Source organism: Scyliorhinus torazame, chromosome 19 (assembly GCF_047496885.1).
Source record: "Scyliorhinus torazame isolate Kashiwa2021f chromosome 19, sScyTor2.1, whole genome shotgun sequence".
Lineage (NCBI taxonomy): Eukaryota > Metazoa > Chordata > Chondrichthyes > Carcharhiniformes > Scyliorhinidae > Scyliorhinus > Scyliorhinus torazame.
The window spans coordinates 56615893-56633787 of record NC_092725.1 but is presented as its reverse complement, the minus strand read 5'-3'; the positions used below and the strand labels follow the sequence as shown (position 1 = coordinate 56633787).

The window sequence follows — 17895 nt, the reverse complement described above, 5'->3', positions numbered from 1 at the left end:
TGTTCACCCATCACTCCAGTGCTCCCTGACCTCCACTGGCTCCCAGTTAAGCAATGCCTCGAATTTTTTCAAATCCCAGGTGGCCTATCTCGGTAAAATCGTTTTCAATCTCTCAACTCTCCTTGATACCCGCACTCCTCTAATTCTGGACCACCAAGCATTCTCGGTTATAATTGTTGCCCCATTGGAGGATGTACCTTCAGTTAGGGCTTGGACCCTAAGCTCTGGAATTCCCTCCTCACACCTCGCCACCTCTCTCTCCTCCTGTGACAAGCTCCTTCAAACCAGCCTGACCGAGCATTTTGTCATTGGATCTGATATCCGTACGTGTGACTCAGTGTCATATTTTGCTTCTCATGTTCCTGTGCCATGCTGTGGGGTGTTTTATTATGTTAAAGGCGCTATACAAATCCAAGTCGTTACTGAGACGGACACATTAGTTATTTAAACATGTGGGTTTTGTTTGCGGAGAGTTATCGACCTCTTGTGGAAATGGTCTACTTGTGAGGTGCATGTGGATTCACAGCAGATTGCTCGGCAGGTTTAAGGCCTACATTGATATTCCTGTTCACGTCCAGTAGTGACACAGTGGCTGATGTAGTGACTATGAAGCACATTCCCCAGAAATTCATTTTCATCCCCTTCAAGGGTCAGAGCGAAATGCCTCAGAATTCCCTAAAATGGTCTTGTTGAGCATAACATTATGAGACAAATGTGATCAGGCAGCTAGTTTCTACCTACCCGACAATTTTGTCTCCTGTTCTTGGAGGGAAATGTGGGTCGTTTGACGATACAGTATTGCAAAGTGATTAATTTTATTTGTATGAAAGCTGGGTGAAAGGCAGTGAAGTGAAGACCAGCAGATTCTCCAGATGATGAGCGAAGAATGTGGTATTATCATAACTATAAGAACTGCAAAGGTTTAATGAAATGTCTAGAGTAGCCAGTAGAGGGAGCTATAGTTACAAGTACATAAGGCATTGATGCTAAGCCTTGTGGGAGTGAGAAGGTATTAGAAGACGGTGAGGCATAGGAGCAGTTGTGTATTTGAGAGTTCTGTAATTAGAGATAGCATAGTTTAATATAATAACTTAGTAATTTAGGAATGTGTATGAATCTTAGTTAGTAGTGTTAATAAATTAGTTTGTGCTTTAACAAAGCTTGGTGTTCTTTATTCAACACTACGCATTCAAGCCATCCAGGTAAAGCAAAGTAGAGAACACCACAAAGAAGGACTAAGCTAGAATGCTGTGTTTAGTCAATGTTTTGGTTGGATTCTGCGATTCATATGGGGATAAGCAGATGAAGGTCAAGGGTTCCAGTGTCTTGAGTTGTGCGAAAGAATGATTTTGAATGTCAGAACGATAATCTTTTATAGCGATGACAGTGGATGACAAAGAGGTTGAAAAGCTCCAAAGTACTCTGACAATATCCTGGGCGTCTTCTGAAAAGTTACATTTTCCAGTATTGCAGCTTCTTCATTTCTAAATACTGCCACAGTAAACTAAGGAAATTCAGCATTTCCACATTGACTCTTACCAATTTTTATAGAGGTACTATAGAAAGTACCCTATCTGGCTGTAACACAGCCTGGTTGGCAGTTGCTCGGCCCAAGACCGTAAGAAACTACAGAGAGTCATGAACACAGCCCAGTTCATGCAAAACCGCCTCCCACCCATTGACTGTCTATACCTCTCTCTGCCTTGGGAAAGCGGGCAGCATAGTCAAAGACCCCTCCCCACCTGGGTTATTCTCTCTTCCAACCTCTTCCATCAGGCAGGAGATAGAAACGTCTGAGCACACACACACTATCAGGTTCAAAAACAGCTTCTTCCCCGCTATTACCAGACTCTTGAATGACCCTCTTATGGACTGAACAGATCTATCCACACATCTTCTCTACTGAGTAGTACTACACTTCGTATGCTTCACCCAATGTCTGTGTCTTTGTATTTACACTGTGTATTTATCATATGTCCTATATTTTTCATGTCTGGAACAATACATTTCACTGTACCTCGGTACACGTGACAATAATTCCAAATCTCATTTTTAAAAACTACATGCTTGGAGAGAGTAGGAAATGGTGTGCACTGATGGTCAAATATTGCAATACCTCACACCAGGTTTCTCAGGTGGCACTGAGGAGTAGAAGTGTGCCTTTATGTACATGGAATTCCATCCAGCACATAACCAGACCATTCAGCCCCTCTAGTTTGCATTCATGTTCAAACCCAACAGTAGCCTCCTCCCATTTGCTCTCCCTCATCACGGTCTTTCATCATAGCTCCCTGTCCTTTCATCTGCATTCATTTTAAAAGCAATCTGCCTCAACCATTTCCTCTGCTCACAAGCTCCACATTCTAAACAGTCTCTGAATTAAGGCATTTCTCTTTATTCCCCTATTAGATATAGTCTTATATCTTGTAATTGTGGTGGGCCCATATTTTCTTTGTGTTTTATCCTGCTCTACCAAATGGTTTGTTGTCTAAAGCAAGAAGCCCCAACCTGTTCAATCTCGCCTGGCCGTGCTAGATTAAAATTAAGCAGGGTTTGCGATTTTCTTTAAAATGGAGATGTGCTTTCCCTCTCACGAAAACAGCGATATGTGTCTCCAGAGGGCTAACAGCGCTCTGATACCTTGCCCGAAATGGACAGGCCTGGGTGCAGAGCGTCTACAGTTTATTCGGCCATAAAGGTCTACCTAGTAGCAGTCACTGGCGATTGATCAGAAAGATAAGACGCAAACTCATACTTGCATCCCACCTTCGGCCCTGTGGCCTTGCCCTGGGGACCCCCTCCTGCATTGCACAGCTTAAATCACCACATTTCAGGGTGCCTTGAGCAACCCCTTAGCCATCGGGAAGCAGGTTATGACTCTTTTTTACCTCTTCAAGGCTGCTTTGGAGCAGTTCATGGATGTTTTGTTGGGACTATTCACAAGATTCACTTTATCAAAAACAAATCACATTAGGCAGCTATTCATTTATGAGCAAGATAAACCGGGAGCTGCCTTGAATGGGGAATACCTAATGCGGATTAGTGCAAACACATATCCTAAAGGAACCGTTTGATGTTGACTTGTCAATCTAAATGATCCAAATGTGCGCGGGCTGATAAACTAATCTGAAATCTTGAGAATGCTGAACTGTCAAGCCAGAGAAAAAAAGGACAAAGGCGGAAACACTTAGGAGTTGTTTCTTCAGAAGAGCCAGTATTTCTGTTTGCAAAACTACCTTCCATCTGCAGCTCCCTGTGGAGCACGCTATGACAGAGTCACTGTTGAGCGATCACTGAAAAGCGCCTTAACCTCCTAGAGCTTAAATCGACTGCAATATTCTCCAGGCGGACTAATGGCATTTCACTCTTTCAACAAACATATTGAGAGTCACAAGCTTCCATGTGCAAGAAAATAGTTGACCTTCAGATTGTACCCACAAGTCGATAATAAAGGGGGGGAAAGAAATAAGTATTCAACAACCTGTTTTTCGGTTTACAGAAAAATAGGTGTGACGTATTGTGATGTACATTGTGTTCAAATGCATCACTGAGCCATTTGAGTTTCATGTCAACAGGACGGGAATAATGCCTGGCTCCCTTGTCTGAGTGGCTTGCTAAAGTCTTTAATGTCAGCATGAATCCCCTAATGTCAATGACTTGGTGCCAGTGCCATCAGGGGTACTGCAATCCCTTCCTGGGAGAATGTCTCATCTGTTGACCGATAGAGGTGGGGCAATGTTAGCAGGGACACAGTTTGAGTTGGACCCAGCCGTTTTGATTTTGGTCACGGCAGGCTGAGCACCCAGTAAAGGACACCAGTGCGGTTAGCATTCCAAAAAGACGGTTCTCTCTGCAAGTCTGGCCCACTCCTCAGGTCACTGTCAATGCAAGCTCAGGAGATGCAACACCTACCATTTGACCTCCTTTTACAAAACCCTGAACAGATCTTCTAGACACAACATCCAATTACTTGTGTTTCTTTCAGTTCAGTATACTGTATTTGTTGCTTACAATCCCATCCCCACTACACTGGAAAGACAAATACAGATGCATCGTGTGCCCACATTAATGAACACCTCCATTCACTCTAAGTGTGACTCAAACGTCTAGTAGCCAATAATTTAGTTCTGCGCCCCATTCACACTCTGTTCTCAGCCTCCTGTACTGTCCCGATGAAATTCAATGTAAACTCGAGGGGCAGCATCTTATCTTTCAATGACATACTTTACAGCCACCTAGGCTTAATATTGATTTCAACAACTTTAGATCCCAACCTGGTTCTGCATTTTTCGGATAGTAGCTGTGAGTCACAATTCTCCCATTTACACTTCCTCCAGACTCATCTTTTGTTCCTTTTCTTGTCCCATTACCATTCCCTCAAACCTTGCACGATCATTCCTTTTGGCATGTAATCTCTGCTACCATAGAGTCCCTCATTTTATTCTATTCTCCCCTCCCTCTTTTTCCCCGCCTCTGTACTTGCTTCAAACCTGTTACTGTACATCACATAGACATGCAACGTCAAATTTGTCTCTCTGTCCACAGATGCTGCCAGACTTGTTAACCATTTCAAGAACAAAGAACAAAGAATAAAGAAAAGTACAGCACAGGAACAGGCCCTTTGGCCCTCCAGGCCCGCGCCGACCATGCTGCCCGTCTAAACTAAAATCTTCTACACTTCCTGGGTCCGTATCCCTCTATTCCCATCCTATTCATGTATTTATCCAGATGCCCCTTAAATGACACTATCGTCCCTGCTTCCAAAACCTCCTCTGGCAGCTAGTTCCAGACACCCACTACCCTCTGTGTAAAAAACCTGCTTCGCACATCTCCTCTAAACCTTGCCCCTCGCACCTTAAACCTATGCCCCCTAGTAATTGACCCCTCTACCCTGGGGAAAAGCCTCTGAGTATCCACTCTGTCAATGCCCCTCATAATTTTGTAGACCTAGCTTCTTCTCTTTTTACTTCAGGGTTACCAGCTTTCAGTGTTTTTTTTCTTCATTCTTGCGTGGGATGTGGGCATAAGTGGCAAAGCCAACAGTTATTGTCCATTCCTAATTTCCCTTAAAGAGACGACCACATTGCTGTAGGTCTGGAGTCACATGTAGGCCAGACTGGGTACGGACAGCAGATTTCCTACCCCTGAAGGACATTCGTGAACCAGATAGATTTCTAACAACAATCAAGGATAGTTTCATGGTCACCGTTACTGAAACTAACTCATGGGCGGCACGGTGGTTAGCACTGCTGCCTCACAGCTCCAGAGTCCTGGGTTCAATTCGGCCTCGGGTGACTGTCTGTGTGGAGTTTGCACTTTCTCCCAATGTCTGCATGGGTTTCCTCGGGGTTCTTAGGTTTCCTCCCGCAATTCAATTATGTGCAGGTTAGGTGGATTGGCCATGCTAAATTGCCCCTTTGTGTCCAAAAGGTTAGGTTGGGTTACGGGGTTACAGGGATAGGGTGGAGGCATGGGCTTAAGTAGTGTGCTCTTTGCAAGGGCCGATGCAGACCCGGTGGGCAAAATGGCCTCATTCTGCACTATTTCTAAGACTTTCTTCTATGATTCTAACTTTATATTTATGGGGCGCGATTCTCCACTCCCACGCCGGTTGGGAGAATCGCCTGGGCCGCCACAATTTCCGGGGACGCCGGTCTGACGCCCTCCCGCGATTTTCCCAAGCGGCGGGAGCGGCCCGGTCGAGTTTCGCGGGCCGCAGGCCGGAGAATCGCCAGAGACACCGAAAATGGCGATTCTCCGGCATCCCCGCTATTCTGAGGCCCGGATGGGCCGAGCGGCCAGGCCAAAATGGCGGGTTCCCCCCCCGGCACCGTCCACACCTGGTCGCTGCAGTCGTGGGCGGTGCGTGAACGCTGGGGGGGGGGGCGGCCTGTGGGGGCGCGAGGAGGGATCCTGCACCGGGCTTTACCTGGAATGTGAGGACCTCCTTCCTTCCGCGGCCCCGCAAGATCCGTCCCCCATCTTCTTGCGGGGCGGACTTAGAGAGGACGGCAACCACGCATGCGCGGGTGACGTCCGTTATGCGCCGCCGGCCACATCATCTATGCGTCGCCGCTTTTACTCGGGCGACAAGGCCTGGCGCGTGTAGATGACGCAGCCCCGATACTGGCCCATTGTCAGGGCCTGAATCGGTCGGGACCGGGGCCGTTCCGCGCCGTCGTGAACCTCGACGGCGTTCACGACGGCGCGGCCACTTCGGTGTGGGAGTGGAGAATCCCGCCCATGATTTATGAATTGAATTTTAATTCTCACCAGCTGTTGTTGTTGGACCTGAAGCCATGACCCCAGAGCAATAGCTTGGGCCTCGGGATTACTCGTCCAGTGACATCACCACTAATGCCACCATCTTCCCCCACACATTTCTATGTTTGTCACTGAGCACCGCTTTCTGCTTTATTTATACCAGGCCTCCGTTTGAAACCTTATTTTTGTTATTAACCTGCCTGCTTACCACTGGCTGAGGACTAATGGCAATCCCACAATCCTTAGGGAGTATGAGCTTCCCCAATGAGGGGGGCGGAGAAATCATTAGCAGAGTCCCTGCATAAATAGAGCTGGCCAGTAGGGGACCAGCTAGAGAGGAGTGAGCAGCAAGGGAGTTACTGCTGCTGTTGTTACATATATGGCCTGCATACGTTTGGGGTGATTAGGAGCCTTAGGTACCCAGCTGTGCCGGACACCAAGACATTTGATGAGCTTGTGACCTTAGTGGGGCAACATTTTAACCCAACCCGTCCACGATAGTCCAGCGTTACCGGTTTAATACTGCTGAGAGGACCCCAGGAGAATCTCCTGCAGAGTTTCTATCCAGGCTACGCAGGATTGCTGTGACTATGGGGAGACCTTGTCAGAAATGTTACGCGACCATTTGGTTTGCGGTATTAACAATGCGGCCACCCAGAGAAAGTTGTTTGCCGAGCCAACATTGACTTTTCAACAGGCCATTCAAATAGTATTGTCCCGAGAGAGAGCAGAATGGGGAGTGCAGGAGCTACAGGGAATGGAAGTGCATGCCTTGGGGCGCAACCCCTTCCATCCAAAAGCATCACCCCGCACCCTGCGGTACCTTGGGTGGGGCGGCATCCGGACCGACGCCAGTGGCCGTCGGACATTCCTCCCCGAAGGGAGCCTTCTCCAGAACCAATGTATGAGGAGCCATGTCCGTGTCGGACTTGTGGGCGCCGACCCCATCGCGGATGCCAGCCCTGGGGGCGCCAGAGGCGCCGTCGTTCCGACCGAAACTGGGGCCAGCCCAGAGGCCGTACCTCCCATGTGGGTGAACCTGCGGTGACTACTCCTGAGGACGTGGAGACAGAGGACGACTGCCTGCAGCTGCATTGTGTGGCAGCTCCACATGTGGCCCCCATTAAGGTGACAGTACGGGTCAATGGTCACCCGCTTGAGATGGAGTTGGACACTGGCGCAGCGGTCTCCGTGATCACCCAGAGGACATTTGACCGCATCAAGCAGGGTATACAGACCCTTACATTAATCGATTCATAGGCTAGGTTGGCCACCTACACAGGGGAACCATTGGACATTGCGGGAACTACAATGAGTCCTGTTGTTTATGGACGCCAGGTGGGGCGTTTCCCAGTTATCATGGTGCGTGGCCACAGGCCCAGCCTGTTGGGTCGGGACTGTTTGCGCCATTTGCGGCTGCAGTGGCAGCACATCCTCCAAACAGGTTCTGGAGGATTGACAGAGGTACTGGGACGGTACCCAGATGTATTCCAGCCCAGTTTGTGGAAAATAAAAGGGGCCGTAGCCCGTATCCAAGTCGAACCAGGAGCCATGGCGCACTATTTCCGGGTGCGCCTGGTGCCTTACGCCTTGCTCGAGAAGGTAGAAGTGGAGCTCACTCGTTTGGAGTCCTTGGGTATTATCAGGTCCGTTTGTTTCGCTGACTGGGCAGCACCAATTGTACCTGTAATGAAGCCAAATGCCACAGTTTGCTTGTGCGGCAACTATAAACTTAGTGAATACGGCTTCCCGGCTCGACCGATATCCAATGCCACGCATAGAACATCTCTACGCGAAGCTTGTAGGCGGACTCTCTTCACAAAATTAGATATGAGTCACGCTAACCTACAGTTGGAGCTGGACCCTGCCTCCCGGCCATATGTAACTATTAGTACACACTATTAGTACAACTATTAGTATGAATATACACAGTTGCCCTTTGGGGTATCCTCTGCCTGCGCTATCTTTTAACGCATCATGGAGGGCACCTTGAGAGGTTTACCGTGTGTCGCTGTCTACTTAGACGACATTTTGATTACAGGGACGTCGGAGCAGGAACATTTGGAAAATTTGGAGACTGTCCTTAGACGCTTTTCAAAGGCTGGAGTCCATTTACGTCGTACAAAGTGCGTTTTTCAGGCGAAGTAGTCTACCTGGGTTATCTGGTTGACCGCGAAGGTTTGCATCCTGTCGCAAAGAAGGTGCGTGCAATTCAACAGGCCCCCGCCCCGACTGACACTTCGCATCTTTGTTCTTTTCTCGGCCTCGTAAACTATTACGGGAAGTTCCTCCCCAATCTGGCAACTACACTGGCCCCGTTGCACCTTCTGCGAAAGAAGAATCACACCTGGTTTTGGGATCAGCCGCAAGGAAAATTGTCGTCGTCTGTGTTACTAACTCACTATGATCCTGGAAAGCCTTTGCTCATCACATGTGATGCCTCCTTGTATGGTATTGGGGCCGTCCTGTCCCTCAAGATGGAGAACGGGGCCGAGCGGCCGATAGCTTTCGCCTCCCTTCCTTTCGACTGCAGCGGAAAAAAATACGCGCAGATCGAGAAGGAGGGCCTGGCAGTGGTCTTTGCGTTGAAACGCTTCCACCAGTACGTGTATGGCCGCCAATTCACTATCGTGACTGATCATAAGCCTCTGCTGGAACGTTTCTGAGAGGATAAGCCAATACCGCCCATTGCTTCCGCACGGATCCAGTGCTGGGCTTTGTTGCTCGCTGCATACGAGTATTCTCTGGAGTATAAACCAGGGACCCAGATAGCGAATGCCGATGCACTGAGCGATTGCCTTTGTCGACCGGCCCCATGTCGACCCCCACGACCTGTGAGGTGGTTGCAACCCTAAATTTTATGGACTCCTTGCCTGTCACGGCATCACAAATCCGTGAGTGGACCCAGACGGAGCCAGTCAAAGGTTCGGCACATAGTCCTGTATGGTGGGCAACATGGACAGCTCCCAGGCGAGTTGCGGGCATTTTCCTCCAAGCTGTCAGAATTCAGCATGGAAGACAATATCCTCTTGTGGGGGACAAGTGTGATTGTCCCGGAAAAAAGGCAGGAGCTGATACTAAAGGATTTAAACAATGGGCATCCAGGTGTGACCAAAATGAAAATGTTGGCCCGGAGTTATGTCTGGTGGCCAGGCATCAACACCGACATTGAGAAGGTGGCCCAAAACTGCTCCATTTGCCAGGAGCATCAGAAGCTTCCGCCGGCCGCGCCCCTACATCACTGGGAATGGCCAGGGCTGCCTTTGGTGCGCTTGCATGCGGATTTCGCCGGCCCTTTTCAAGGATCTATATTCCTTCTATTAATCGATGCCCAGTCTAAATGGCTAGAGGTGCATAAGATGGTAGGCACAACATCCTGCGCAACAATCGAGAAGATGCGTTTGTCTTTCAGTACGCATGGCCTCCCCGAGGTGCTGGTCACAGACAACGGCACTCCATTCACAAGTGAGGAGTTTGCGAGGTTCACGAAGATGAACGGCATACACCATATCTGCACCATTCCATACCACCCGGCTCCCAATGGGTTGGCGGAGCGCGCAGTACAGACAATCAAACGGGGCCTAAAGAAGCAGTCTTCCGGATCTATGGACATGACACTGGCTCATTTTTGTTTTCATACAGGACCACTCCACATGCGGTGACTGGGGTAGCTCCCCAGGTAACTCCTAATGTGCTAAAGACTTCGCATTGACTTAGCATGGTTCTCCCAGACATTGGTGCGAACGTACACCGCACTCAAGAATGGCAGGGACATGGCCTTTCTTGGCATCGGCCGATTCAACAATTTGCGCCCGGTGAATCAGCGTTCGTTCGAAATTTTGCTGGTGGTGTTCAGTGGGTCCCTGGCGTTATCTTTCGCTGAACGGGCCCTATCTCTTACCAGGTGTAAGCCCAGGGTCGTTTCCAGAGCAATCATGTAGACCACGTTCGGTCCAGAAGACCATTTGTTCCAAAGATTCCACGCCCCTGGAGCTCACGTCTATAGCCGCAGAGACCAGACATAGTGGAGAGTATGCCTCACGATCATCCTCTGGCGCCGCAGGTCGTTGCAGAGCCGTGTGGAGATGGGGACGGCGAGATGACGGAGGCAGTGGACTCCGATTCCGAGATGGAGACACAGGATGCCTCAAAGGGGGAGTCCTCGGTCCCACGGGCTGTAGATGTACAACCGTTATGCAGTTCATCACGGAAGCGCCGTTCTTCGTCTCGTTAACACGCCGCCCGATCCAGCGCCTCATGTAAATGGTGTCCGGCCTTTGGCAAAACAAGTCCAATGCCCTCCTTCGCCAGGGTCTTCGGTGGATTCCTTGGACTTTGGGGGGGGGGGGGGGGGGTGTTATAACTTGCCTGCTTACCACTGGCTGGGGACTAATGGAAATCCCACAATCCTTAGGGAGTATGAGCTTCCCCAATGAGGGGCGGAGAAATCATTAGGAGAGCCCCCGCATAAATAGAGTTGGCCAATATGGAACCAGCTAGAGAGGAGTGAGCAGCAAGGGAGTGCTGTTGCTGTTGTATATATATGTTATTGTAAATAAATGTTATTTCTTTCTATTCTACAAACTCGTGCTGGATTCTTCGTGGCCCTCACAAAAAAGCCCTCGATATATCCATCGAAAAACCTGCCTTTGAATTGCAGTTGGTATATGTTTAACCTTTGAGTTATCTATTTGATATTTAAATACTAATACAGCTCCATCCCTACCTTCCGCCCCCCCCCCCCCCCCCCCCCACCCCACCCCCAACCAGCCTTATCCACATAACCTAATCTGCACATCTTTCGATGACTAAGAGGCAATTTAGTATGGTTGATCCACCTAACCTGCACATCTTTGGACTATGGAGGACACCGGAGCACCCGGAGGAAACCCATGCAGCCACAGGGAGAACATGTAAACCCCACACAGACAGTCACCCGAGCCGGGAATTGAACCTCGGACCCTGGCGCTGTGAAGCAACAGTGCTAACCACTGCGCCACCGTGCTGTCTCTGGATGAGATGTTGAACCGAGATCCCGCCTGCCCACCCAGGTGGACATAAGGGATCCTGCACAGCAATTACAAAACAGAGGGGAAAGGTTCTCCACCCGCAACTAAGTTGGTTTGAAGTCATATGTGTGACTTTACTATCCAAAACGCTTTCACTTATGCACCAATGTGCTCTTCTATTGGCTTTAGTCCAAAGCCAGTTACTTGATTGATCAATCAATTGTCTCCCAGAGGGAGTTGCTTCTGGGTCCCATGTTGGGAGAATCCAATTCTTTGGCTGATTACCTGGCAAAGTTCTGACTGGAAAAGTTGTGTTGGGACTAAATATAACCGTTCACTTTCCATCTGAATTGACAAAAAATTCCAGCAGGTCAAAACAGTACAGGTTGCTGCCTTTTTACTATGGTAACATTTGCAAAAAGCTTGGTCTTTGACAGAAAAATAATATTTTAGGCCAAAATGACTTTACTATTTTCACCCTTATAATTGGACACTCGTGAAGAAAAAATAAACTCGTACCATCATGCAAAACATTAGCAGTGTCAACACCCCGACAATGCTTCAAACCTTCTATCCCCTAACCAACATCACGAAAACAGATTATCTGGTGCTTATCACAATGTTTGTGGGACGTTGCTGTACACATATGTGTTTTATACGCTACGACAGCACACTTCAAAAGGGCGACACTGTAGCACAGTGATTAGCACTGCAGCTTAACAGCTCCAGGGCCCCACGTTCGATTCCCAGCTTGGGTCACTGTCTGTGCGGAGTCTACACCGTCTCCCTGTGTCTGCGTGGGTTTTCTCCAGATGCTCCGGTTTCCTCCCACAGTCCAAAGATGAGCAGGTTAGGTGGATTGGCCATGCCAAATTGCCTTTAGTGTCCAGAAAAACAGTTAGGTGTGGTTGCTCGGTTACAGAGATAGGGTGGAGGTGTGGCTTAAGTAGGGCACTCTTTATAAGGGCCAGTGCAGACTTGATGGGCCGAATGGCCTCTTTTTGCACCGTAAATTATATGATATGAAAGTACTTCAATGATTGTAAAACACTTCGGAAGGCTGTGAAGGGTGCTATATAAAGGCAAGTCTATTTTTGCCAGTCTGATTTTAATACTCCAGTACGCAGCAATTCCCTCAGGCACACTGTGCTGCCTTCTTCTCGTCCAATCTGCAGCTTAATTGTAACTCATTTGGCCTTAGCCACAGGCATGATTAAACTCACTTTGCCCAGGCCAGAAATAAATACACTGGCCTTGTAAGGAAACCATTTATTTGCCCACAGAGTTGTGATTGCAGTTCATTGGCCTATCGCCACACACAGACACTCGCACTCGCAGATAATTACCTCAGCTATCCCAGTTTCAAACCCAACATACAAAGGGACCGGCAAAGATTTGGAGGTTTGCTATTTGACGTGAAATGGAGAGCGAGAGGCATAACCTTGCTCTCTGTCAATTGTGTCTTTATGCTGGCTATTTTTCTGTGCCAGACACTGAGAAAGACTTGCATTTAGATTGCGTCTTTCATGATCTCAGAACATCCTACAATGCCTTTCCATCAAGGAAATATTTTAGAAGGAAATATTTTTTGCCACTGTCACCATTGTAAGCAAAACGGTCAATCTACACAAAGCAAGTCCTACAAACAGCAATGTGATAATAACTGGATAACACGATTTAATGATACTGATTGATTGACAAATATTCGCCATGACAGCTGGGAGAATTACTATACTTTTCTTCAAATAGTTCCATGGATTCTTTTACTTCTACCCACGGGGGCAATCAGGGCCTAGTTGAATCTGAAAGACGGCACCTCGGACAGTGCAGCTCTGTACTGGAATACCAGCCTGTATTTTGTGCTCAAGTTGTGGGAGCGGGACTGTAACTTACAACCTTCTGACTCAGGGGCAAGATAACTCCCACTGAACTACAACTGATATTATAGATAAACGGATCGTACCGTCAGCATTTTAGCCTTTCTGGCTACATTTTGGTCGTGGGATATCTTACTAACCATCAGCGTGTTATATGTTGTTGAATGGTGAGAAACTTTACCCTGCGGATGAAAAATTAAGATTCTTAGTCTCCTCCATCTGTAAAGCTTCCATGTGAAATGATCCTGAGCGACCACAACCTAATTTATATTGATGATGTGGAGATGCCGGCATTGGACTGGGGTGAGCACAGTAAGAAGTCTTACAACACCAGGTTAAAGTCCAACAGGTTTGTTTCAAATCACTAGCTTTCGGAGCACTGTTCCAGGTGAATTCACCTGAGGAAGGAGCAGTGTTCCGAAAGCTAGTGATTTGAAACAAACCTGTTGGACTTTAACCTGGTGTTGTAATTTATATTGAGACATGCCCCTGCCAAGCCTAAATGTTCCGGCATGGTGGCACAGTGGTTGGCACTGCTGCCTCACAGCGCCAGGGACCCAGATTTCCAACCTTGGGTGACTGTGCAGAGTCTGTACATTCTCCCCGTGTCTATGTGGGTTTCCTCCGGGTGCTTCGGTGTCCTCCCACAATCTAAAGATGTGTAGGTTAAGTGGATTGGCCATGCTAAATTGCCCCTTCGTGTCCAAAGGTTAGGTAGGGTTATGGGGACAGAACTGGGGGGGTGGGCCCAGACAGGGTGCTCTTTCAAGAGGGTCTGTGTGGACTCAATGGGCTGAATAGCCTCCTCTGCACTGTAGGGATTCTGTGATTTTATGAATTGGCACCAAACAATGCTTGTGCTGGCTGGTGTGGGGAATGCAACATTGGTTCAGTAGGCTCATAGGGTTGAACTGAGGCACGTTGTCCAAGGTTCGCACTGCGTCCACCTTCAAGAGCCAACTGGAGCTCCAGCTGGGCCAACGTGAAAGGAGCTTTGCCTTTGCATCCAGTTGTGCCAGCCCTGACCTTGGGAGCATTTGGCACCAGATGGAAGGAGATTTACTCTGCATTCTGACCCAGGAGTAGACACAAGTCTGCCCACCATCACGAAGAAACAAAGCAAGCTCCAATGAAAAAAAAGACTTCTATTTCATGAGACTCAAAACCATTCACCATTTTCATGTCCAGAGCTGTGGAAAGCTTTTCAAATGGAGTAGCTTCACCTGCAGCACAGTGGCTTCAGTTCGAAATGAGCTGTTTGAAATGGAAGCTCGCCATTCCCCAACACTTTTCAAAAGTTCTTTTTTAAAAATTGGATTGCGATCAAGATCAAAAACACAACATAAAATTGCAGGTCGCCATTTATCTCAAATGGAAGTGATTGAATGTGACCCTCTCTATAGGCCAACACTGAACAGCTCCTGCTGAAATCAGCAAGTTCACACAGACTCGGGTTACGCGCCCACTAAATAAATCTGTTGACAACACAAGTCTATTCCTTTACCTCGAGCGAAAACAAAATATAAAAAAAGATTGAAAAGATACCCCTAATTCTGAAGTCCGTGCACAATTTTCCTGTCCAGAACTGTCAAAACCTGAACAAACGAACGGTGACTAAACCTCACTGTAGATATGGTTCAAATATCAATGGTTTGGAGTAACTCAATCACATTTCAGGATTTATGGACATTTTAAAGATATTACCCATTGTAAGCCTCCAGACATAAAACAACCCGTGTACAAAGAAGACAACTCAGGACATTTTGTACCTGCAGTAGCCATTGAGAGGAGCACATTTTACACACAAATTAACAGCTCAGTGTGCATCGAAGAGCCAGCTAACATATTCCATGGCCAAGCAGCTGCAACCGAAACATTGAGGTCCCTGAGCTGAGTGCGAGACTTGTGACAGTAAATCTATGACAGCTGAGCCACCAAGATTTTCGGCGGCTAATTAGAAGCAGCTTTGCTGCCCACAGAAACAGGGCGCCGAGGGCCAACCGTCGATCTATCGCTATCTGTGCCGGCTGACAGGACTGTTGTCAGGCAAATCCTTCAATTCTGCTGACAGCGCGTTATTCCCAATAAAACACTCATTCATTTTTGAAGTCCTTTAAAAAAAAGCAACGGTTAAAAGCTCAATCCTATTAGACACGCTAAACCTAGCAGCGTTGTCCTCGCCTTATGTTAGAATATAGAATAGTGCAGCACAGAGGAGGCCATTTGGTCCATTAAGCCTATTCCTAGAGGCATTCGGCCCTTCGAGTCTGCACCGGGTCCTGGAAAGAGCACCCTACTTAAGCCCACCCCTCCACCCTATCCCTGTCAACCACTAACCCCAGCTAACCCAAGGGCAATTTAGCATGGCCAATCCTCCTAACCTGCAGATCTTTGGACTATGGGATGAAGGCGGATCACCCGGAGGAAACCCACGCAGACAAGGGGAGAATGTGCAGACTCCGCACAGACAGTGACCCAAGCTGGGAGTCGAACCTGGGACCCTGGAGCTGTGAAGCAACCGTGCTAACCACTGTGCTGCTGTGCTGATCCTATGCTGGTTCCTTTGAAGAGCAGCCCAGCTCCCCCCACTCCAGCCCCAAACCCTCCAACATTGGACTTCTTCTTTTCATTTGGAAATATCATTTTTAAAAATGATATTGCTGGAATCACACAAGTTTAACCAACAGTAAATACAAAATGGCTAATGGACAGATCCCCCTCGGCTGCACAGTCCATGTTTTGTTTTTAACTTGCTCTTTCGAACACTACCAGGTTTTTATTGTATCCCTGGCTGCGTCAATCTTACTGTTACATTGATCTGAATTGTAATTGTAAATGCTGAATCATATTTTTTATAAAACAAGTCGATCGCTGGTTTTCAGTCTCAGCACAGACTATCCCAGTGGGATCCTCCAGTCGCGCTGATGTGGATGGAGATTTCAATGGCTGGCCAGGGGATCTGGAAAATTCCATCCTGTTTTTGTTTTTAGTTTAGTGACCCTGTTTCCAATTCGCACGTCGGAGGCTGGATGCCTCACTCGGACTGCCCGATGGAGCAGTGAGCCAAATCATCTGCTGATGTTGCAGCCTGCATTTGTTGATGGCGGCATGATGCCTGCCAGTGTAATTAGGCAACAGGTGAAGATGCCAGTTCCTTAGCCAGGTGGGCTCTCTCGGCAAACAGCAGGCAGGGCCAGTCGACAATTCACAAACCCGCTGAACCTCAGGGACCATTAGGCCCTGTGACTTCAGGGACCAAACAACAACTTTACAAAGCATCTATAATGTAGTAAAATGCCTCAGGGCGTTCTTCTGAGGAACATTACCAGACAAAATGGGACGGCACGGTGGCACAGTGGTTAGCACCGCCGCCCCACAGCTCCAGGGTCCCGAATTCAATTCCTGCCTCGGGTGACTGTCTGTGTGGAATTTGCACTTTCTCCCCGTGTCTGCGTGGGTTTCCTCCGGGTGGTCCGGTTTCCGCCCACAGTGCAAAGAAGCGCAGGTTAAGTGGATTGGCCATGCTAAATTGCCCATCGTGTGGTGGGGTTATTGGGTAACAGGAATAGGGTGGAGGCGTTGCATTGGGTAGGTGCTCTTTCCAAGGGCCAGTACAACGTTGTGGGCCGAATGGTTTCCTTCAGCACTGTAAATTCTATGATCTATGAAAATCTGACACAGTCCCAAGTAATAATAATAATCTTTATTGTCACAAGTAGGCTTACATTAACACTGCAATGAAGTTACTGTGAACACCCCCTAGTCGCCACATTCCGGCGCCTGTTCGGGAACACAGAGGGAGAATTCAGAATGTCCAAATTACCTCACAGAACGTCTTTCGGGACTTGTGGGAGGAAACCGGAGCACCCGGAGGAAACCCTCCGTAAGAAGATATTGGGATAGGTGGCCAAAAGCTTGGTCAATGAGGTGTTTCAAGGAATGTCTTAAAGAAGGAAAGTAAGGTGGAGAGGCCGAGGGGTTTAGTGAGGGAACTCCAGAGCTTAACACCTTGGCAGCTGAAATAAGATCACCTAAGGTGGAGCGACAAAAGAGCAGGATGCACAAGAAGCCAGAATTGGAAAAATGCAGTGTCGCAAGAGGCAACGCACCCTGCAAGCCCTGTCCCTCACTCGGACTGCCCGATGGAGCAGTGAGCCAAATCATCTGCTGATGTTTCAGCAGTTAGGCTGTTTACTAATGCTAATTTTCTCCTGGTTCACTATTGAGATTAAAATAGGGTTGCTCAAGGGGGCTAATATTAGCAGCTCAATTTACAGAGCGGAGTAGTGCTCCAAAGGTTGCTCATCGCTGAAGCAAACTAAACAATGAAATCTCTCACAGCACTTTTTCCACTTCAGCCTAATAAAAAAAGTGAACATTTTTAAGGCATCAGAGATCCCGAAGTCAGAATGCTTAGATATTCACAGAAATGCCACAAACAGAAATTCGCCACACATATCTATTTATAAAATGACACTTTTTTTGAAAAAACTCACCACTGCTGTCCTGCTGCTTTATCAGGAAATTCTGATGCTTTCCGATCTGGAATCAAAAACTGTGTACAGATGTGATCCCATTTCAGCCGGTTGTATTGCTCAGACTGTTGGCATTAACACGACTGGATGCAATCTGATCTATACTCTAAGCCTCATAACAAATGAAACCATGTGATTTCCCCCCCCTCCTTAAATGATTATCTCCATGATGACACATCGCAATCCATCTTCACTGATCGGGCATCAATC

The 17895-nt window shown here is 47.9% G+C and overlaps 1 protein-coding gene across 23 annotated transcripts in view; it reads right to left on the bottom strand.

Annotated features, from left to right (window-relative positions):
• The window catches only part of nrcama (neuronal cell adhesion molecule a), a 529817-nt gene that overhangs the window by 153513 nt on the left and 358409 nt on the right, over nucleotides 1-17895 (bottom strand). Inside the window, exon 1 of one of the 23 annotated variants that reach the window (XM_072484347.1) lies at nucleotides 17647-17758. The exons of the other annotated variants lie outside the window; for them this stretch is intronic. The gene's annotated coding sequence lies outside the window, so the exon portion shown is untranslated. Of the gene's footprint in view, nucleotides 1-17646; nucleotides 17759-17895 lie in introns of those variants that run through there. 23 annotated transcript variants of the gene reach the window in all.